Raw genomic sequence first — 22955 nt, 5'->3', positions numbered from 1 at the left:
ATGTGATACATTAAAATCAAGCAGTTTCACAGAAACGTCGGTCACATAGCACAGTATTAGAAGCCATTATCATCCAGAAACCGAGCGCTGAGTGTAGGACTGTTATTCAGTTGGAAAATAAGTAGTACTTCCTTCAGCTCGACAACTCAATCATACCACGAGAGAACCAACGTACTTCCGAGTGTAGTAGATGTGAATCATGAGTAGAACCCGTCTGCTCGCCCAGAATGGAAAACAGCGAACTATTTAAAGCTCGTGCTTTCACCAAAAAAGAAAAAAAACTGACTGCATCGTTCAGCACTTTATTCACTTTCGGTTGTACTATTTCAGAAGCCAGTGTCTCCATGTGTATCATGTAGTGTAAGAAATTTACAGAAGGAGAAACGGTACACACTCTTGTCATAAACTCCTTTTTAGTTCGAGTAAATTCTGGCACCCCAACGGTACAAAAACGGACACAGTTTGCCCGTGACAGACTGTGGTTTGCAAAAAAGGAATTCACAAGAAAAAAAAGTATTTGCCGTAGTCCTCTCCTCCAGTGCTTTACAAATTAGAAAGTTCTCGTGCATTTCATTTTCAAAAGACAAGCGGACGAAAACAAGAAGCTGTAAAAGATCAACGATATCACTATTGTCATTAAGTTGTAGGGCGAATTTTGGGCTATCATGAAAAGTGGAAGCAACTGATTTTACCTGTCGGTGCCTATTCCATCAGTACGACGAACCGCCGCATTACATGAGAGTGGAACGACTTCAGACTTTCGGCAGCCTTTCTCCGTGTATTATTTCGCAGTTTTTGACGGCTTCGGGAAGAAGTAATTTCTCACCAATAATGAGCGGTGATTTGGATTTGCAATTAATAGGATATCACGTAGGGCTTTGTCAGGAACTGATACCTGTTGTTCGAGCAGTCAGACATTTCATTTTAGTTGTGCTAATGACGCTTAATAAGTTGGACGTGTTTACTTGCATGAGATGGAGATCTTGTTAGAGATTTCTCATTAGTTTTATAGGCTACACGTAGAACTGACGTTGCTAATAAGAACAGAGAAAGATGCGAATGAAGAATGCACTTTATTAAATTTGAATTTTATCCCTACTAGAAGTAGACACCTTCGAAGCAGGGGAGACACTCGGTGAACCTCAGTTCCTTGGAATCCCTTGTCACCACTGCGAGTCAGCCACTTATACAAAGGGATGGAGGAACTACATTATTTTTAATGCGGTTATCTTCCAGGGAACACCCAATAGAATTCAACTCCTAGCTATGTCACTACCTTTGAACAGACTCCGCAAGTGTTAGCGCATTGGCCACGAAAGACAGGGTTATGGGCTCGAATTGCGATCCCATACACGGTGTTACCTCGTCCTATTTATTACCAGAAGTAACACTGTGCTTACGGCAAAAGAATTAATTCTCAAACTTTTACATTCTCCTTGTAAATTTATCAAAGATAGTATATAGCGCACAAAAGTACTGATTTGTTATCTACTAAGACTTCAGGCATAGTTACGGTAAAGTTACCCATCTGGCGACTTACGGACGAATGAACATTAATTATCAACAATTGTTAATTCGACTGTTAGGCATTCAGATTTTTTTTAACTGTTATAAAACATGCATGCTGCACAGCATTTGAAAGGCTTTCAGTTTTCCGCCATTATTGCTCAGGTACAACGACTAAGCGACGTTCGTTCAACCGATGTATAGATTCAGTTCATTAAACTCTTCTGCCACGAATATTCTAGGACCCGTGGCTGTGTACTGAATACAAGCAGAGAAAAAAATGCGTCTAGTCACTTTTTAAAATATTTATTATGCGGCAAACAAAGTTAATAGTTTATTTCCGAAGCGTGACGCTGGCTGCTGGTTCTGTAACAGAAAAACACATAGAAAAACTTGAGTGATAGTTGGCGATTAGTGCCGAAAAACGAATTCTTTTAATTACTGCGGCGGTATCGGCGGTACTGGAAATAATATCCATTAGATATTTATGGGAGTAAACAAATAATTCAAAAAACGACTGGTGCGGTTTACTGTGTTCGTATTTAGATTTAACTACAGGTCCGCCCCGGCTTCGCACGGGCATGACTAACTACGGTCGGAAAATTTATCTATCGTAGCGTTAATCAATTATACACACAAGCCTTCGTTGTGAATCAGTCTGTTACTAAAAACCGTATAAAATCCCCCTACTGTTTTCCTGAGATTAGCTTCCGCATACAGACATAAAACGCGGTGGGTGGATTATAGTTTAATGTTCGATTATTCCAGTTAAAACTTCAGGTATCAGAGGTCTCTCAGTCGGGAATTTTCGGCTGAAGTGAACACCGGCCGTAAAAGCCTTCATTGTATCACTTTCGGTTATGTTACCTCTGCAGTTGTGAAGTTTTCTTCATATAAACTGATTAATTATTAACTAATTGCCCTTTGTACTCGTGATGTTTACAACCACTTCTTTTGTTATTCGTTTGGTCTACAAAGGACCGCACAAAATAGCTTACGTCGTCTTTCTTTTCCTCCTTTCTTTCTTTCCAGTAGTTTTTCAGCCTTTCACTATGTCCATATTACGCACATCTTTTTCGTCGTCTTCCCCTGGAAGCCCTGGAAACTTCTTACTTCAGCTATGACCCTCTTTCTTGCTCCTATTTCTTTCTTCTTTATTTCCTATTATCTCAGGTCTTCTGTACCTTCTTTGATCCACGTCATTTTAAGTCCTCTTTTCGTCATGAATATCTTCTCTTCCTCATCGTGTCAGATATTAGGTTCTTTTTTTTCATAAACTTCTTCATTACCTCTAAATTTCCCTTTCCCATTCTCCAATTTTGGTGTCAATACCTTCCTGATTATTTTTCTTTCCTTCATTTCTATTCCACCTAATTGAACAGCTATATTTAACGAAAGGTATTTTGAATCAAAAGCCATTCTGATTTAAAAATAGTGTTGCAATGCTGGAGCTTTGCATTTATGGAAATATATTTTTTTCATACGGGTTTTTTGTTAGCTTAGAAACCACCTCAATTTTCTTTGTACTCCCTAAACTACCTTCTTAGTCCAAATCATTTGGTTGTATTATTTCACATAGCTACTTAGGTTTTGTAGTCTTTTGTATTCTTTCGTAATCAGTTTCCATGTATTTTGGTGCCTGCCTCCTTCGCATGTCACGAACTCTGTCTACTTTAAAAAAAAAAAAAATGCTGCGTCAGTCAGGAGCAAAGGTACGTACTTTTGACGATCATCGTATTAGAGATACTGGACCAAAAACGTAATATGAACATACGTGGAGTTGCTAATAGTTTCCATGCAAACTAATGAAAACTGTGGCGAACAGGATAAATGCGGGTGATAGTAAATGAAACATTGTAATCTGGTGGTGTGTTTAATTGTGTACATTTCCTCAAAAAATGTTCAGAAAGTCCACTGCCAATTCAATACATTTTGCAGCTCTTGTAGGCATATGTTGGGTTGCTGATCTGAGTTCATTCGTAAGGTTCTGTACTAAACCACACGCATGTAAAATACAAGTGAAAAGTCCTGCTTTGGGTCCACTCGGTGCTTGTAGACTTTGCTTTTACGCGAAACCCACAAACAGTAATCAAATAGAGAAAGACCGTATGACCTCGGTGGCCTAGATACGACTCTACGGGGGCTGATCCAACGCCCAGGATCCGTGTCACTGGCTGTACGGGTATGTGCAGGAGCTCCCTCGTGATGAAAGTACATACAACGTCGTGTTGCCCAAGGGGTATCCTCCAAGTATTCTCGTACATATATTGAAGGAAGTCAGGATAAAGTGCTCCATTAAGACGGTCATCAGAAACGACTGGACCGATGAGTTGGTCATCAATAATACCGCGCAAGTGAAGTGAGCATTGAAATGGTCGGCAAGAACAACGCTACGGAGGATAATATCGCTTTGGCTGTATTTGCATGTGATTGTTGGCGAAGGACATGCGACAGACGCCTGTGATTTTCAAACAGCCGTATGTCGGATAGGGTTGAAGGTTTTTGCTCAGAATCACCAATAGTATCATTTCTTAAAGTATGTAGTTTTTTTTTTTTTTTTTTTTTTTTTTTTTTTTTTTTTTTTTTTTTTTTGTGACTCACCCTGTATACATAGGCCTGCTTTTGAAGCTATCTCTTATAGGAAATTTACCTGCATTGTTGCATCTTCTATGGCTTCATATAAGCAGAAGCCAAACAATCGAAACTCAAACTCAGATTATCCCTTTTTCTTCCAATTATGATTTTTTAAATTTCTTCTTTTTTATTTTAGTTATTTGTCCTAGTCCCTCTTTTAGTGATTATACAGGTTTTTATACGGTTTTACGGACGTTACCCCACTTATATTTCTCCTCACTGCCAAGTTCGCAATTAGATAAACACCTTAGCGTACTGCAAACATTTTCTAAGAAACAGCAGCACCTTCCGAGTACAGGTGCAAATAACTAAAGCGCGAAACGTCTGACTAACGGTGGGATTAGAGACGTGGGATGTTATTAGCTCGCAACTACATTGTGGAAAATGCAAATGGGGCTGGTTCTATCTCGCCCAGTACTACAACAAAGGATCCAGTCGGCTTTGTAGTGCAGGAGCCGTTTGCCTCGAGGTGCCTCGTTAGTTCCTCCGCGTTCGGCAGTACCGAGAATAGATTATAGCTGCGAGAGCCACTAATCAGCGCGGACGACTGTTGCGTGATATACGGCGGAATGGAACGGGACGGATGGCTTCGGTTTCGTTCCTCGAAGTACAGATAATGGGGTTAGGAAGCACTGACACTTTCGTGGAACTAATATAGTTACGGTTTTCCGGGCACTCAACAGCCACTATCGTTCTTCAGACGCCCTTTTCTGGCACACATTATCACAGTTGTTACACAAAAATAGTACACAGTCGGTTGATCGTGAGAGGCACGTAGGTATACAAATTATTCGAATATCGCGGAAGCGATATTGTCTGGTTCTTCTTAGAACTGACACTCACGGAATTAAGACAGTATTTCTCTCCGTGGTACACAGTCCTCACACGCAGCGACTTATTCCCACAAGTAACTTTAACGCAGTCATATCATTTTTGCCAACTGTCTTGCGCAGATCAGCGAATTTAAGCGCTGTCGGGCTTGGCTATCACTTAGATAAGCGCTATTGGCAAGCCTGGTGCACTGAGCCCTGGTGAGGCCAATTGACGGTCTACTTGACTGAGAAGCAGCGGCTCCGGCCATGAAAACTGACAACGGCCGGCAGAGCGGTGTGCTGAGCACATGCCCTTCCGTTTCCGCCTCCAGTGCTGCCTAACAGCTGAGGATAACACGGCGGTCGGTGGATGCCGTCGGGACTTCCGTGTCTGTTCAGAGGGAGAATATCACTTTTAAGTCGCTCTCGTCACTTACTCCCTTATATTGGAACCATCACAAAAGAAATTGTTGTGGAAACGGCGAACCAAATACTGCGTTTTATCAGCAGAACAATGGAAAAAAAATTCCTTTACACTTTACATTGCGATCAGAGTGATTAGTACGCCCATATTTTTTTGTGACGTATGATGGCATTTTTTATTACAACTCATCCAGGAGAATAATATTTAGGACAACTAACATTGCGGACATCAGCTTCAAGTTTTTTGCCTCCGTGACAACTCCTCTTATAATACCTCCAGGTGCAGAAATTTAGAAGGGGCAACAGAGCTACTAAAGAGATTGCCAAATCTAGACTTGTACGTTGTCTTCAGCAACGGACATAGAAGCTTAACGTCCCGTCGACAGCGCGGCCATTAAGGCCGAACGCAAGCACGGATTACGAAATGATGGGGAGGGAAATCGGACGTGCCCTTTTCCTGGAGCGATTTTGGGAGATCACGGAAAACCTGAATCTGGATGTGCGGACGGAGCTTTGAGCCGTCGTCCTCACGAATGCGAGTCCTTTGTGCTCCTATTTTGGAGTATTGCTACGCGGTATGTGATCGTTACCAAATGGGATTGAGAGAGGACATCGAAAAGGTTCCAAGAAGAGCACCTCTTTTTTATTTTCTCGAAGCAGGGAAGAGGTTGTCACGTATAAGCGAGTTTGGGTGGCAATCATTAAATCAAAGGCATTTTCGTTGCGACGATACCTTTTCGTGAAATTTTAATCACCGTGTTTCTCCTACGAATGCAAGGAATGTGGTCAACTTCAGCATACATAAGTGGAAACCACGAACGTGATGTAATGCGAGAGATCAGAGCTCGCACAGAAAGATTTGGAGGTTCATGCTTCTCACGTGCTATCCTAGATGGAACGGTAGTCTGCTGGTGGTTTACGCACCCTCTGCAAACATTTAATATTGAACTACAGAGTAATTATGGAGATGAAGATGGAATTTTTACCATTGTTACTGTTTCCAGCAACTTATACACATGAGTTTTAACAGAGCTGCCAACGGCCTTGCCGCAGTGGTAACACCGGATCCCGTCAGATCACCGAAGTTAAGCGGTGTCGGGCTGGGGTAGCACTTGGATGGGTGACCATCCGGTCTGCCGAGCGCTGTTGGCAAGCGGGATGCACTCAGCTCTTGTGAGGCAAACTGAGGAGCTACTTGACTGAAGCGTAGCGGCTCCGGTCTCGGAAACTGACAAACGGCAGGGAGAGCGGTGTGCTGACCACATGCCCCTCTATATCCGCATCCAGTGACGCCTGTGGGCTGAGAATGACACGGCGGCCGGGCGGTACCTTTGGGAGGAGTTAGTTAGTTAGTTAGTTAGTAACGTAGCAGTTTTACACGCGTCCATTTTCGAAAGCAAACTGTGTGATTTGCACGCCAGATACAGCCTCAGTTGTCGCTGGTTAGCGCTGTGTTCGCAAATCTCGAAGAAGAGCACGTTAATGAACAGCGTCATTTCAAAAGCATGCTCCAACCACGATAGAAACCGTGCCTTGCGTGATTCACAGTGACAAACGAGTATCTTGTGAGGACAGCGTAAGGTGGCTTTCGGAGCATATACGTGGTGATTCAAAAAAACCTTTCAGGGTGACATGGCACATCGGGCGTTCAACAAGGATCAGTAATTATAGAAAACGGGGGGGTCGCAAATGTCACGAGAGAGCGCTACGGTCACGTGTGGGCTGGCGTCGTCGAAAACTGTTTAATAGGGAGGTATTCTTGCGAGAGGAGCTGCCGGTCACCCGAAATATCCCCAATCGGTTTTTTCCTGTCGGGAAATCTGAAGAGCTTTGTGTATGGAACACCTGTTACAATGTCGGAGGACTTAGTGGCCAGGATTTTTGCGGCAGCAGGATGTCTTCGAGATAAACCAGGTATCTTTGAGAGGGTGTTCCGTTCGATGCAGCGTCGATGTCGCGCGTGCCTCGGTGTACAAAACTGAGCATCTCATACAGTGGGTGTCCATTTGCAGTTTGTGACTAAATAACTGCAGCGCCATTTACTAGCCCCGGATGGCGTTTGCGACGTCCCTTTCCCATGTGACTACTGATCCTTGTTGTATGCCAGATGAGCTATTTCAGTTTGTAAATGTTTTTTGAATACCCTATATATAGAGGGACATTCTGTAAATAAACAGACAAATTGTCGTGGAAAAAACTGTATTTTTACAAAATGAGTCTTTAAATGCTTCTCAAGATAATCCTCACCAAAATTAGTACAGTCTTCCCAACGATGTACTAGTTTCCTTATTCCTGTTGCAAGGATGTCTTTGTCTTGTCGTTAGAGCCACTTCCCCACGATTTCTTGACCTTCTCGTTGTTGCTGAACTTTATTTCATCCAATGCCTCACTGAGTGGACGAAACAAACAACAATCCGAGAGTGTCAGCTCTGAATTTTACGGAGAATGAGATAGTATCTCCCAGCCTGTTTTCCAATGGTTTCTTGTGTTGCTGCGTTAGCTCTTTAGGGACCAATCTTGCTCTTGTTTTGCTGTACTTAAGCTTGTTACTGGTAACGTTGTGAACAGTACCAACAATTACTGCAACTTTTTGATATATACAAAATTGTTAAGGCTTTGTTGACAAACTGCCTATTGGCTTCTGTCTCGGGTTCTTCGGCCGACGTTCATCTAATGATTTTTCTGAAGTTTCGCCAACACGAGTGGCTGGCACTGTCAAAGCTTCACCCTACATTGCCGGTGGTGAACTGGAGCCGAGCTCGCGGCCGCAGACCTGGCACGCCAGGTACATATAGTCTGCAGCCGCGAGCCCTGCTCCAGTTCACCACCGGCAATTGAGGGTGAAGCTTTGACAGTGCCAGCCACTCGTGTTGGCGAAACGTCAGAAAAATAATTTTTGCTTTATGTTCATCAGTGATACTTAGATTGTCAGGAATGATATCGTCAATGCGAGTTTCAAGCAAAGGAGTTTCACATCAACTGGCAGGTCGCGGAACTTTGACCGATTTTGAACTGTTCTGTCTTCTCATTAAGAACTCCGCGTTTCGTATAACTTGCACCGTACTGTAAAATTATTTTGGAAAACATTTTAGCCCGTTTTTCACTTTCAGGAACGGATAACTGAACTTGTTCAGCTAATGTGGAAACTGAAAGCAGGCCTACCATCTTGAGCTATGGCATTGGCGTTATCAACAAAACAATGTTTATACTTCACCTCATCCTAGTTGTTCTGGCGTAACCACAAGCGCTGGAACGAAGAAGAAGAACGCAGATCAGAGAAGAAGGTGAGAGGACGCAGCCAATAGCGCGCTGACCAGGACGCACCACGATAGGAGCGGCATCTACCCGAAGTGAATAAAAGTGCCTCTCCTGCCTGCCTCGGCCAAACATTAGTGGACAGTATTCTCTGAGTATTCGCACCGGACTAGACGCGGCCTAGCCGAGGTTGCTACGTTATCAGTTAGTAGTAATCCACAAACTGTGTGCCAGACTTGCACAAACATTGTACATAGCAAAGGACTCTGATTTATATTGCATGTCGCCCATCACTTGCGACACGTTCTCGTAAATACAAGTTAAGTATTGCCAGTCTTTTTATTTCTAATAAAAACTATTAATGTTATTTGCTTGAATTGTTGTATAGCATTCCGAGAACGCAGCGTTCCTTAGTCACCCTATACGAGACGAGTGGGCAAGACCCCACACCAGTGTGCAACCTAAAGAAGAGTGCATATATACCTCGCGAAAAGAACGTGAAGATAAAATTAGAGATATTCGACCCCACACAGAGACTTACCGACAATCGTTCTTCCCGCGAACAGGAAAGCGGTGAAATGACAGTGGTACACAAAGTACCCTCCGCCACATACCGAAGGCAGCTTGCGGAACTTAGCTGTAGGGTGGGCAATAAGTAATGCAGCACATTTTTTTCCGCAACAGATTAGTTCAGATTAGTTTTGTTCAGGATCCCAATACATCATATTATTCCTCACTCTTTTGGCTACAAAACCCTATTTTTCAACATAAACTCCGTTCAATGCAACGGCCTTACACCCACCTTACCAAGAGGGCCTGTTCGCCCGCACGATACGACTCTATTTTTCGACGTCGGAGCCAACTTCTTGCTGCGTCAGTAACATAACCATCATCCACTTACTGGTTTTCACGGAGTCTATCCTTCATTGAGAGTGTCAGCACGTTCCGACATTGCAGGAGAGACAGCTATGTGCAGCCAGCCGACATGCTGGAGATCGGACAGGTTTGCGCAGCGAAGTTTTCAATAAAGACACACGTCTCGCCCAACGACTCGCTGTGCTTTAGTTCACTGACATCTCTCCGTAGACATTTTGCAAGCGCCTATGAATATCTGCGATGTGTTTTCCACCAAAAGGAACACAAAAACAGTATTCTGCTTGGAATGCACTTTCGTTGCAGACGCCATTGTGAAGGCTACGTACAGTGGCGCAACCTAGCGGAAGTTCTTGAAATTCCACGCTGTCCCAAAACAACGTACAGTGGCGCAACATAGCGGAAGTTCTTGAAATTCCACGCTGTCCCAAAACAAATTCCGCATTTTCTCAATCGAAACTGGCTGAGGAAAAATTCTGTGTTGCAGTGCTTACGGGGCATGCCTCGAAGATGTACACTACAGGCCATTAAAACTGCTACACCAAGAAGAAATGCAGATGATAAACGGGTATTCATTGGACACATATATTATACTAGAACTGGCATGTGATTACATTTTCACGCAATTGGGTTGCATAGATCCTGAGAAATCAGTACCCAGAATAACCACCTCTGGCCGTAATAACGGCCTTGATAGGCCTGGGCATTGAGTCGAACAGAGCTTGGATGGCTTGCACAGGTACAGTTGCCGATGCAGCTTCAACACGATACCACCGTTCATCAAGAGTAGTGACTGGCGTATTGTGACGCGCCAGTTGCTCGGCAACCATTGACCAGACGTTTTCAATTGGTGAGAGATCTGGAGAATGTGCTGTTCAAAGTGCCATCAGTGTGAACAAGAGATGACCGAGACGTGTAACCAATGGCACCTCATACCATCACGCCGGGTGATACGCCAGTATGGGGATGACGAATATACGCTTCCAATGTGCGTTCACCGCGATGTCGCCAAACACGGATGCGAGCATCGTGATGCTGTAAACACAACCTGCATTCATCCGAAAAAATGACGTTTTGCCATTCGTGCACCCAGGTTCGTCGTTGAGTACACCACCGCAGGCGCTCCTGTCTGTGATGCAGCATCAAGGGTAACCGCAGCCATGGTCTCCGAGCTGATAGTCCATGCTGCTGCAAACGTCGTCGAACTGTTCGTGCAGATGGTTGTTGTCTTGCAAACGTCCCCATGTGTTGACTCAGGGATCGAGACGTGGCTGCACGATCCGTTACAGCTATGTGGATAAGATGCCTGTCATGTCGACTGCTATTGATATGAGGCCGTTGGGATCCAGCAAGGCATTCCGTGCCCGCATCTCGTAGTCGTGCGGTAGCGTTCTCGCTTCCCGCGCCCGGGTTCCCGGCTTCGATTCCCGGCGGGGTCAGGGATTTTCTCTGCCTCGTGATGGCTGGGTGTTGTGTTTGTCCTTAGGTTAGTTAGGTTTAAGTAGTTCTAAGTTCTAGGGGACTGATGACCATAGATGTTAAGTCCCATAGTGCTCAGAGCCATTTTTTTTGAAGGCATTCCGTATTACCTTCCTGAACCCACCGATTCCATATTCTGCTAACAGTCACTGGACCTCGGCCAGCGCGAGCAGCAATGTCGCGATACGATAAACCGCAATCGCGATAGGCTACAATCCGACCTTTATCAGAGTCGGAAACGTGATGGTACGCATTTCTCCTCCTTACACGAGGCATCACAACGACATTTCACCAGGCAACGCAGGTCAACTGCTGTTTGTGTATGAGAAATCGGTTGGAAACTTCCCCCATGTCAGGACGTTGTAGGTGTCGCCACCGGCGCCAACCTTGTGTGAATGCTCTGAAAAGCTAATCATTTGCATATCATAGCATTCCTCCTGTCGGTTAAATTTCGCGGCTGTAGCACGTCATCTCCATGGTGTAGCAATTTTAATATAAAACTACCCTTACAATCTGTTACATTCCTACATCATTTTTTCTCTGTAATTGTGAAATGCTCCTTGTAGATGTCGACGAAACCCATTGGAATGGAGAACTTGTAGCTTCTTGTGTTACCCAACGCAGCTCTAATCATTTAATTTTCTTGAAAGGGATTAACGACTTCGATGGTGGCATTAGGGGCCAGCGTGCACGTACGCCGCTACTTGCCGGCGGCAGATTTCGGTGTGTGACTAGCGAGGCTGGGCAGGGAGCGCGTGTGAGTAGCGACGCGTGCTGGGGTAACGAGCGCGCGCGGCCACTGGAGGGCGACGCGGCGTATGAGTTCGTGCGCGGGCATTGTGGAGGCGGCTGGAGTGGTCGCGTTCTGGGGCCACGAGAGGCCCGGCCCGTTAACTACCCCTGCGGCAGGCCCCCATCCATTTCCTGCTTCCTTGAATGAGCCGGCCGGAAACAGTGCAGGGGCGGCGCTTCGCTACGGTCGCCACCGAGGGCTTCTCAATGAGCGCCGCGCCCAGGAAGGGCGCGATGGATTACACGGCTAGCTGACTTCCCTATAAACGGCTAGCCGATTCCCGACGACGAGATTTCCCAGCTGATAACACTTCCCCTGCGACTTTCAGCTGACAACATGCAGAAGACCAATCGCATATACGTACATCACATCAGATACCCCTCAGGGATGACCTCTAGGGCCACTGCTACTTTCGGTAAACATGTACCACATACACTCTAAGACAAAAAAAAAAAAAAAAGCGCACCACGAAGGAACTATCCGAATGGGATGGAAATCAGTAGAGGTATTATACATGAGTAGACAGCAAATGATTGCAATGCCACAAAAATTAGATCATTGAAGACCTTCACAAACTGAGCAAGTTAGTAACGCGGTGGTCCACCTCTGGTCCTTATGTAAGCAGTTGCTTGGTTTTGGATTTATTGACAGAGTTGATGGATGTGCTCGTGGGGGAGGTTGTTGTTGTGGTCTTCAGTCCTGAGACTGGTTTGATGGAGCTCTCCATGCTACCCTATCCTGTGCAAGTTTCTTCATCTCCCGTTACCTACTGCAACCTACATCCTTCTGAATCTGCTTAGTGTATTCATCTCTTGGTCTCCCTCTACGATTTTTACCCTCCACGCTACCCTCCAATACTAAATTTGTGATCCCTTGATGTGTCAGAACATGTCCTACCAACCGGTCCCTTCTTCTCGTCAAGTTGTACCGCAAACTCCTCTTCTCCCCAATTCTATTGAATACCTTCTCATTAGTTATGTGATCTACCAGTCTAATCTTCAGCATTCTTCTGTAGCATCACATTTCGAAAGCTTGTATTCTCTTCCTGTCCAAACTATTTATCGTCCATGTTCCACTTCCATACATGGCTACACTCCATACAAATACTTTCAGAAACGACTTCCTGATACATAAATCTATATTCGATGTTAACAAATTTCTCTTCTTCAGAAACGCTTTCCTTGCCATTGCCAGTCTACATTTTATATCTTCTCTACTTCGACAATCATCAGTTATTTTGCTCCCGAAATAGCAAAACTCCTTTACTACTTTAAGTGTCTCATTTCGTAATCTAATTCCCTCAGCATCACCCGATTTAATTCGACTACATTCCATTACCCTCGTTTTTCTTTTGTTGATGTTCATCTTATATCCTCCTTTCACGACACTGTCCATTCCGTTCAACTGCTCTTCCAAGTCCTTTGCTGTCTCTGACAGAATCGCGATCTCATCGGCAAACCTCAAAGTTTTTATTTCTTCTCAATGGATTTTAATACCTACTCTGAATTTTTCTTTTGTTTCCTTCACTGCTTGCTCAATATACAGATTGAATAACATCTGGGAGAGGCTACAACCCTGTCTCACTCCCTTCCCAACCACTGCTTCCCTTTCATACCCCTCGACTCCTATAACTGCCATCTGGTTTCTGTACAAACTGCAAATAGCCTTTCGCTCCCTGTATTTTACCCCTGCCACTTTAAGAATTTGAAAGAGAGTAATCCAAACAACATTATCAAAAGCTTTCTCTAAGTCTACAAATGCTAGAAACGTAGGTTTGCCTTTCCTCAATCTTTCTTCTAAGACAAGTCGTAGGGTCAGTATTGCCTCTACGGAATCCAAACTGATCTTCCCCGAGGTCGGCTTCTACCAGTTTTCCCGTTCGTCTTTAAAGAATTCGTGTTAGTGTTTTGCAGCTGTGACTTATTAAACTGATAGTTCGGTATTTCCACATCTGTCAACACCTGCTTTCCTTGGGATTGGAATTATTATATTCTTCTTGAAGTCTGAGGGTATTTCGCCTGTCTCATACATCTTGCTCACCAGATGGTAGAGTTATGTCAGGCGTGCCAAAACCTATACAATTCGCGCATTCTATTGACAAGGGATTTCAGATCGATTCCGTATTTCTGCACTTCCGGAAGGCTTTTGACACTGTAACACACAAGCGGATTGTATTGCAATTGCATGCTTGTGGAATATCGTTTCTGTTATATGACTGGATTTGTGATTTCCTGTCAAGAGAGGTCACAGTTCGTAGTAACTGACGGAAAGTCATCGAGTAAATTAGAAGTGTTTTCTGGCGTTCCCCAAGGTAGTGTTATAGGCCCTTTGCTGTTCCTTATCTATATAAACAATTTGGGAGACAATGTGAGCAGCCGTCTTAGGTTGTTAGCAGATGACGCTGTCGTTTATCGACTAATAAATTCATCAGAAGGTCAAAACAAACTGCAAAACGATTTAGAAGAAATATCGAAATGGTACCTAAAGTGGCAGTTGACCTTAAATAACGAAAAGTGTGAGGTCATCCACATGAGTGCTAAAAGGAACTCGTTAAACTTCGGTTACACGATAAATCAGTCTAATCTAAAAGCCGTAAATTCAACTAAATACCTATGTATTACAATTACGAACAACTTAAATTGGAAGGAACACATAGAAAATATTGTGAGAAAGGCTAACCAAAGACTGCGTTTTATTGGCTGGACACTTAGAAAATGTAACGGACCCACTAAGGAGACTGGCTACACTACGCTTGACCGTCCTCATTTAGAATACTGTTTCGTGGTGTGGGATCCTTACGAGATAGGACTGACGGAGTACATCGAAAAAGTTCAAAGAAAGTCAGCACGTTTTGTGTTATCGCGAAATATGGGAGAGAGTGTCACAGAAATGATACAGGATTTGCGCTGGAAATTGTTAAAAGAAAGGCGTTTTTCGTTACGACGGAATCTTCTCACGAAATTCCAACTACCAACTTTCTCCTCCGAATCCGAAAATATTTTGTTGACACCGACCTACATAGGGAGGAAGGATCACCACGATAAAATAAGGGAAATCAGAGCTCATACGGAAAGATATAAGTGTTCATTCTTTCCGCGCGGTATAAGAGATGGGAATAATAGAGAATTGTGAAGGTGGTTCGGTGAACCCTCTGTCAGGCACTTAAATGTGATTTGCAGAGTATCCATGTAAATGTAGATGTAGATGTTAATGTTAGGTCGTCAGTATATCGAGATGGTTGCAGGACCCTGCCCATAATGTTCCAACGCTTCGGCCTGGAATCTCACTGACAGAAGTAGAGTCGTCGTCAGTGATGAGTTGCGCATCGAATTGACGCCGAAGACAGCGAAGTCGTGTCTGGAGGCGCCCCGGACAGTGGCAGGATACCATACTGACTGTCGCCCGCGATACTGCCCTCCAACCAGGAGTGATGGCGTGGTGTGACATTTCTTTTCATACTAAGACCTCTTTGGTTGTCATCCGCGGCACTCTTACAGCACAGCGGTACGTCGACGATATTCTGCGTCCCATTTTGTTGCCCTTCATGACACTCCATCCTGGACTTACATTTCAGCAGGATAATGCACGCCCCTACCATGGTGAGAGTTTCTGCTGCTTCTCTTCGAGCTTTCCAAACCCTACGTTGACCACCAAAGTCGCCCGATCTCTGCCCAGTTGCGAACTTTTGGTGATTATGGGTAGGGGCCTCTAACCACGTTGCGTTGTTGATGATCTAAGGCGGCAGTTGGGCAGAATTTGACACGATATCGCTCAGAGGATGTCCAACAGCTCTATCAAGAAATGCTAAGACTAATGACAGCTTGCTAAGAGCCATGCCGTTCCAGTAGGATAGTTTCTTCGTGGTGCCTCTTTTTCTTTGTCTTAGATTGCACTCTACTGGGTTCTAAAGACGCCTGGGGATAACTGTGTTTCAGTACCAAAGGGTAACGCTGGAGACAAAGTACCAGTAATGCCAAAGGGAATTACAAAATTTAAACTGAAATTTATCCATGTTATGAGGAATGTTTTCAGGACTGCGATTTTTTGTAAATTTATGAAATAATTTATATTGCTTCAGTCACCTTTTTACTTATATTTAATTAGCACGACGAGTTTCGACAGCGTACTGCCATCATCATGTACATATCAGTTACGTATACATTACATTATTCTGAAGTGTTATTAGGTTCATTTACAATGTGATTATTATTGAAATAGCATAACGGAGAGAAAGGTACAGGGAAGGATCGAATGTAGCTGCAAAGGCTCGAGAAAGGCCTAATGCATGGCAGAAAACGATGAAGAAGAAGACTTAAACATAATACATAAATGATCTTCCACCTGCGTTTCAGGAGACGCAAACTTTGGACTCTTTTCAGTCGATAGAAGTGTAGAAATTAGACGTCGTGCCATTCCTCTTATGGAAAAGGCAGCTAATGAAATATTCGACTACTTCAACAGATCGTTCATTATCATCAAATTTTGACGAGACTCTGTACATTCAGTTTAGTATTTCTCACTGAAGTCTACAAACCATAACAATAAATTTCTCAAACAATGAAGTACGAGAATTAAGAACTGTCAAGTTTTTGGGAGTACAAATAGATGGCATTGTGAACTGGAAAACCCACTGCTCAGATTTAATGATTCACTTTAGTTCAGCCACCATTACAGTACGCATGATTACTGCTATATGCAAATTAAAAATGAAGAACCTATTTTAATCAGCATCTATTCATTCACTAATGAAATACGCAATCATTTTCTTAGGACATTCGTTATAGGAATTCTATTTTCAGATTGCGTAAGCGTGAAATAATAACTATATCTGATATTACCTCTAGAACATTTTTAAAAAGTGTGAATTTTGACAGCTGTTTCACAATATACACATACGTTAATGTCGTTTATTATTGCCACTATTTCCCTTTTCACAAAGAGGGAGAGAAGCACGAATATCACTACTGCTGACAACCACCTCTACCAAGATTTCAGGCGTTTCACATTACTACAGAAAGGCGTGCGATACATTGGTAGACATAAATTCTGTAACCTACCAGAGTGCATTAAATATCTTGTAGATAGTGCAGTGGAGATTAAATCAAAGACCTTTGTCGGGCAACCTTCATACAAACTCTTAAACCGAATGTTTTTGGTTAATATATAATTAAGCTTAACAGTGTAATACAGTAACAAACAATCGTTGCTCTGTGCTGTACTTAAGTTAATCATCCTGATTTCTTTCCACATCCCAGAAACCACTCTCTGGCACCCACGGAATACGACTAATGTAATATAAAAATACAGCAACCACAATTTTACTTAACGTTATTTATCCCAAGATGCCTTTCGGGCTTTCAGTTGTGTATCAGCGGAGCTTAAAGTGTGTTTGCTATGGACATAAATGCTAGAAGTTACGGAAAAGAGGCAGGTGGCGTATACTTAAATGAGTTAGTCAAAGACGTTGTATTGATGAAAATATAAATGTATAAAATTCAAGCTCTTCTTCTTAAAGTATTACCCTCCACAGTCACTGAAATCAATCATTGTTATTGTGGATAAATTAATGCTTATAGAATGTTGGCAGACGAAGATACTCTCTCAAAACTCAAACACTGCTTTTATTAATCTGCTTGACAAAAATGGGAGCAGATATACACATATAAAAACTATATACTCGTCAGTCTTCTTTCTGTAATGTACAAAATATTCACTAAAATTAACGCCGACGGCTTAGTAGAATCGGCAAAGGCAAAGGAGCAAACTGACCTTGCGAGTGGCTATAGGACAACGGACCAAGTGCAAATCGTGAACAAGTCATAGAACGCAGCAGTCAGTACGAATTACCTCTGTGAGATTCAAAGATTTGGAGAAAACTTCTGATTCTGTTTCAGTTGGAACTGTAGTAACAGTCGTTGAGAAGCAGGGCATAGTTTAACAGACATATCTTAGCATAATGAAGAGTATATAATGTGATGTTGGAACTCCCAAAAGACTTGATGAGGATACATATATATGAAATAGAGGATGCTGAAAGGAAGGGAAAAGAGGGTGGGAACTCATGACTTTCGGCCACACAGGCCATGTGGTAATGCGGTGGTGAAAGTTGAAAATTTTTACTGGATTTGGACTCGAAACCGGATGCTCTGCTATCTAGAACGGTTGCGTTAACCACTTTGGTCATCCGGACACGCTTTTCGTCCGACCCAAATACTCAACTTACTGCTCGCTTCAATGCAGCGTTTTTCGTGCATTAACTCTTACTCCCAAATTAGTGATTCCCGTAGGCGTTCGGACTGGAACGTCAAGCAACTGTGGTGCTCTTAAAGAAATATGTAAATATCTGAGCGGTGGCTGCTCTGTCAGAAGTGAGAAATTTACACGGAGGTGACAAAAGTCATTGGATACCTCCTAATATCGTGTCGGGTCTCCTTTATCCGGGCGTAGTGCAGCAACTCGATGTGGCATGGACTCCACGAGTCGTTGGAAGTCCCCAGCAGAAATATTGAGCCATGCCGCCTCTATAGCCGCCCGTGATTGCGAAAGTGTTGCCGATGCAGGATTTTGTACACGAACTGCTCTTTCGATTATGCCTCATAAATGTGGGATGGCTATTTTGTCGGACAATCTGTCTCGCTAGATCATTTGCTCGAATTGTCCAGAATGTTGTTCAGACCAGTAGCGAACAACAGAGATCCGGCGACGTGGCGCATCGTTGTTTGAGAACATGAAGGTCATGAATGGCTGCAGATGGTCTCTAAGGAGCCGAATTTATTTCCACTCCGTGATCCGTTCAGTTGGACCAGAGGACCCAGTCCATTCCATGTAAACACAGTCCACACCATTATGGAGCCCCCTCCAATTTACACAGTGCCTTGTTGACAACTTGGGTCCATGTCTTCATAAGGCCTGCGCCACACTCGGATCCTACCATCAGCTATTACCAACTGAAATCGGAACTCATCTGATCAGGCCACAGTTTTCCCGTCGTCTGTGATCTAGCAGATACGGTTACGAGCTCACGATGGTTCTGCAATGCAGTCACTTGAAAATGGCTACTCAGCCGTTATTGTACTGTAGTGAATGTAAAATAAAGGGATGTCGTGCTGTCAGCGAAGTTACTCTCTTCTTGTCTGCTACCGTAGCCCGATTTCTGCTGTTATATCACACACTTTGTTTGTCTATAAGAATTGACAACTCTACGCCGACGTCGCTGCTCTCGGTCGTTAACTGAAAGTCGTCGGCCACTGCATCGTCCGTGGTGAGAGGTAATGCCTGAAATTTGGTATTCTCGGCACACTATTGAGATTGTGGGTCTCAGAATGATGAATTCCCTGACGATTTCCGAAATGGAATGTCCCATATGTCTAGCTCCAATTACCATTCCTTGTTCAAAGTGTGTTAATTTCCGTAATGCGGCCATAGTCGAGTCGGAAACCTATTCACATAAATCACCTGAGTACAAGTGACAGCTACCAGTGCACTGCCCTTTTATGCCTTGTGTACCAGTACTACCGCCATCTGTATATGTGCATATCGCTAATCCATGACGTTTGTCACATGAGTGTTAGAGACAAAATACCCAGAAAGAACAGTCAGCGTCATCCAAACGGTTCTCCGCAGTTCTCAGGAATTTTTTCAGATCTTCCAAGTTTGGAAATAAAGAAGCAGTACGCCGCTATTCAAGAAACACGTGTCTTTGGTTGTAAAGTTCCACCAACTACCAACATTTTTACCGTTGTTTGATCTGATGAATGCTGTAATCCGAAGATGTTCATTTGATGGTTCTTCAATGTAGTCACTTGAAAATGGCTACCCAGCCGCTGCTGTACTGTAGTGAATGTAAAATAAAAGGACGTTTTTAATCTAACTAGCGTCAACTATTACGGCAGAGGGTTATCATTCAGTAAATTTGTGGTATCTGTGGACCGTATTCATACTGCACTATAAATTAATTTGGATACATTCGAGATATCTAGTAACTGTAAAAAAAGAGCCCTTTTGCAAATTAGGTCAGGACACGGTACTAACTGTCATTGCTCGGCAGCAGTAGTAGACTGCATCGACAGGGAATATTGCTTGTGTACCCGAACGCTGGACCCCAAAAGCACACAGCCAGAGAGCGGAAGAGAAATTATGTTTCCCTAATCCTCTTCATTACTGCAAAATTGAAAGATGAACTTAGGCCACACGACGAAACAGAAAACACCGCAGAAAATACAGTTTCGTGGGATTTGCGCGAAGCAAAATGCAGCCAGTGGGAATTTTAAAACCATTCCCGGGACTGAGGTGCTGTCACCCAGTAACAACACTGTTATGTCATTGTTTTGCTTTTGGAGAATTCTTATAAGAGTTCTTTGTTTTAATAAACGATAGTATTAAAGATAACTTTTCCATTATCTAATGTAATCCCTGTCTTCATCCCCAGTTTATAAATTAATCGATTGATAATCCCCTGCGTGTTACGGCGAGTTCGAATGCCTTAAGGAAATCTAAAATGGTAATTAATTTTCCCACGGAGAGGGTGCAAGGTGAGAGCCCCCCCCCCCCCCCCCAGGGCTCTTACTGCCCTCGGGATTAGCTATTACTGTCACCAATTGCCCCACAAAAATCTAAGAGCACAGATATCACGTTATTGTCTCAGGGAAATGCCTCACGTTAGGGACATTAATGTAATCCGCCCTGAAATTAGCTACCTTGAAGGGCCTGTCAGACACTGAAATAATTATCAGAATCTAATCAGAAGGAAGCCAAGAGTAGTCGTAACCTCCGCGATTACTAAAAATCACAAAATTCTCAGAAGTTGTCTAAAATCCAAGAAAGAAGCAGCGAAGGTTTTGTGTAAATATTGTTATTACTTTAATGCTCGAGCGCTTAACTTACTGTCATACGCCTTTATTGCTTAACAGTACATTGCTGCTTCAATTATAATCACTTAATTTTGCACACTGTTTTAAACGTTCGTTGTTCATGATCGAATCAGTGTAGTGATACAGAGCACATTCTGGAGACGGCAGTATGGAGATCTTATGCAGAAAGGCGGTTAGATTAAGTAGTGTGTAAGCCTAGGGACCGATAATGATTCAAATGGCTCTGAGGACTATGGGACTTAACATCTGAGGTCGTCAGTCCCCTAGAATTTATAACTACTTAAACTTAACTAACCTAAGGACATCACACACGTCCAAGCCCGAGGCAGGATTCGAACCTGCGACCGCAGCAGTCGTGCGGTTCCTAACTTAGCGCCTAGAACCGCTCGGCCAAAAGGCCGGCAGGGGCCGATGACCTCAGCAATTTGGTCCCATAGGAACTTTCCACAGAGTTCCAATTTCCACAAACACTTCACAGGCACTAGCTGCAAGTTAGAAATAATCAAATCGATCACAGATCTTCATATATTCCTTATTACAAGTTACAGCTGATGCGCCATTTTATCACCCATGTGCAGGGAGTAACTGGTGTCAGTTCTGATGTTTTTCTTCATTTGTGTGGTCGTATTTTTATGTGTGGTACCTTAATATGTACACATAGCGTGTTGACTTTTTTGTGTTGAACAGTCTTCTCATATATACGACTCAAACTTTATCACCTGCATGGTCGTAATTCTGCCTCTAACAAGAGGGCCGTACACACTTCTTCTCATGAATTTGATTCATATTGAAAGGATGTGTAGGACACGACTAGAACTTCAACATTTGTGAACAGGAAGACGCAACTCTCAAGCCTTTTCGAGAAAATCAAGTTTAAACGTTTTAGGCGTGCTTACAACCTTTTTGTGATCACTCGGGTTAGTCTCATATGCGCGAGTTCTGTGGAACGGATCTCTATGATGATACCTGTTTCTTCATTTCCACATAATTCAAACAACAGAGCTATTGCGACTGTGCAAATTATGAGATTCCAGTCTGGTTGTTCTCTCGATAGACTGAAGACCTTAATGTCGTTATCCTGATGATTAGTGTCCACTATCGACTGCTTTTCTTCGGGCTCATAATCGCCTGCTGAAGACGACTTCTGCGGTTTCTTCAAACAGCCTTTCTTCGTCCATTTCTTGATGGTCAGTTAGTTTATTTTGTGCCATAGTTGTTTCTCCGCCAACATTTCAAACGCTTCGAAAAATATTTCTTATCCAATGAGCATGTGCTTACAAAGGATTTGAAGCGGTAATATTGTTTTAGAGAAAGAGTTGTCCGCTATAGGCGATTGTCATTTTTGATCATACATTCGAAACTTCACTGTAAAGGTATTCGGCTTTACAGTCAGGTTCACTTAATCTTCCTGAAGAAGTACCAGGCACATCACCATATTTACTCGTAAAATCAGAAATATTGCAGTGTTGGCGAGCAACTATCTCCGGAGTTGACATACGAGTGCGTATCATCTGGATTTGTGGATGCTGTTCCGTTTCTCCCTCCATCAAACAAAAGTCATTAAGGAATATGAGTTCACACTGTGCATCATAGTCATAATAAACCTGTCGCTAGAATTACGTGGGAAAGGAAAAAAAGAACTACGAAGTACCAGCAACAAGATTCTATCAAAGACCTTGCGCGTTTGAGAGTAATAGCTTACTCGCTCGGGTACGGATTCCTTGAATCTGGATGACCATACAAACATTACAAGCATGCCTCAAATTTTCAAACTCGGTTTTCCGTAGAACGGTTGACAGTTGTGTCTTCGTGTTTACGTATGCTGATGTTCTAGTCGTGTTCTACACATTCTCTCAATATGAATCAACTTGGTGAGAGGGAGTTCGTACGGTCCCCTTGTAAATGAAATACGGCTGCCAATATAGACTGCCCGTTTTGCGTCCACGCGGGCGCACTTCAACACCTGACCTGCTTCCCAGTGGGAAATAAGCGTTAATGGCTTGATCTTGCTACACGCACTTAGGGATAGTAAAAACATAGGACATGTAATAGCTGTAATTATTAGTCTGCAGATGGCGTAAATACCGATGCAATGTTGTTCAGTACGCTTTCCTCAGTCACCAAAGTATGCAGCGCGTGGTCTAGTGGATAGCGTTGTTACCTCTGCATCACGGGGGCACCGGTTCGATTCCATGCCGGCTTGGGGATTTTCTGTACCCGAGGACTGGGTGTTTGTGTTGTCCTCATCATTCCATCATCATTCATGAAAGTGACTAGACTGGACTGTGTACCCGTTACACCCTCCGTACG

General features: G+C 43.4%; 1 protein-coding gene and 1 pseudogene across 1 annotated transcript in view; both read left to right on the top strand.

The window, feature by feature from the left end:
* The window catches only part of LOC126281942 (tyrosine-protein phosphatase non-receptor type 9), a 769005-nt gene that overhangs the window by 238441 nt on the left and 507609 nt on the right, over nt 1-22955 (top strand). The gene's annotated exons all lie outside the window — the stretch shown is intronic.
* On the top strand, nt 6410-6527 carry LOC126282713 (5S ribosomal RNA; annotated as a pseudogene).

The sequence above is a fragment of the Schistocerca gregaria genome, chromosome 7, assembly GCF_023897955.1.
Source record: "Schistocerca gregaria isolate iqSchGreg1 chromosome 7, iqSchGreg1.2, whole genome shotgun sequence".
Taxonomy (NCBI): domain Eukaryota; kingdom Metazoa; phylum Arthropoda; class Insecta; order Orthoptera; family Acrididae; genus Schistocerca; species Schistocerca gregaria.
Note: the sequence above shows the minus strand (reverse complement) of the source record. Positions and strands in the feature narration are given on the sequence as shown.